Here is a 1158-nt window from a genome sequence, read left to right on the forward strand (position 1 = left end):
TGTCAAATAGAGTTTATTTTTTATGGAGACTCCACACCTCTGAAGTGCTTTTGCAATGGGGATCTTGCCATGTGAACCTTCTGAAGAGGGACCTCTTGACACTGTCAGTCTTTCACAATGCCTTTAGGGTTTGGTAGTCTAAGCCCAACTGTAAATCAGACATGTCAGAGTATTTTGGGGACCTGAGAAATAGGCCTTTCTGGTGTGTTCAGTGGCTTTGAGCTGACTGTGGGCTATTGTGACCACAGAGTATTATTTTCTGAGGCCTGGCTGCAAGAGCTGCTTCTTTACAAGTAGCTATTGTGAGGGAGGAAAGCAAAGGCATTGTGTCCTGGACAGTAATAATGAGCTGTCTTCTTCCTCATGATCTCCAGAAGGAAAGAGAAGTATCTTTTTCTGTGTGTTTTGATGTAAAGGCCTGACTGGTCAGACTGACTACTAATATGAAGTGGCTAAAACTCTGATGTGAAGGAAGAGAATGTCCCCTGAATAACCAACCGGTTGCTGCCCGTGTGTGGCTGCTGCAGTCTCCCATGACAGCAGGGACCATTTGCAGAGTGATCGAGTGACCATGCAGCAGACACTGCATGGAAATAATGCGGCTTTCTGGGTGTGCCACAGTGACAGTACCTTCCAACCAACTCATACCAGTTGCTAACAAAAGACAGTAGCAACCCCTCAGTTTGTATCTAGCACATGCTGGATATATTCACTTCTGGAAACGAGTCTCTTTTTTAATAGTATTGGTTTTATTATGAGGCGCCTGCTCTAAATATATTGGTTTGAAAGAGATGATGTTCACCTGAGAGGCTGCAGTGTGCTGAGCCCTGGATAATAGATGAGAAAAAGCTTTAAATTTCTCAAAGACAGTCTGAAGTGAATGCACTCTACAGGCCAGATATAAAACACATAGGGAGAGTGTCATGGTGGAAATATTTTGTCTTGTTTTTTTCTTTTCTATCTCTAAAATATACAACCATTTATACATACATTTATACATGAACCCACACAATAAACAGCTGTCCAGAGACACTTGCTTCCTGACAATCTCTTCTAAGCTTTCCTTACTGATCTGTAGCTCTTCCCAGGGATTTACAACATATCTAGTGCAAATTATTTGCAACTCAGTCTGCTATAGAAATATTATTGTCTTTCCTG

Source organism: Antrostomus carolinensis, unplaced genomic scaffold (genome assembly GCF_000700745.2).
Source record: "Antrostomus carolinensis isolate BGI_N321 unplaced genomic scaffold, ASM70074v2 scaffold47577, whole genome shotgun sequence".
Lineage (NCBI taxonomy): Eukaryota > Metazoa > Chordata > Aves > Caprimulgiformes > Caprimulgidae > Antrostomus > Antrostomus carolinensis.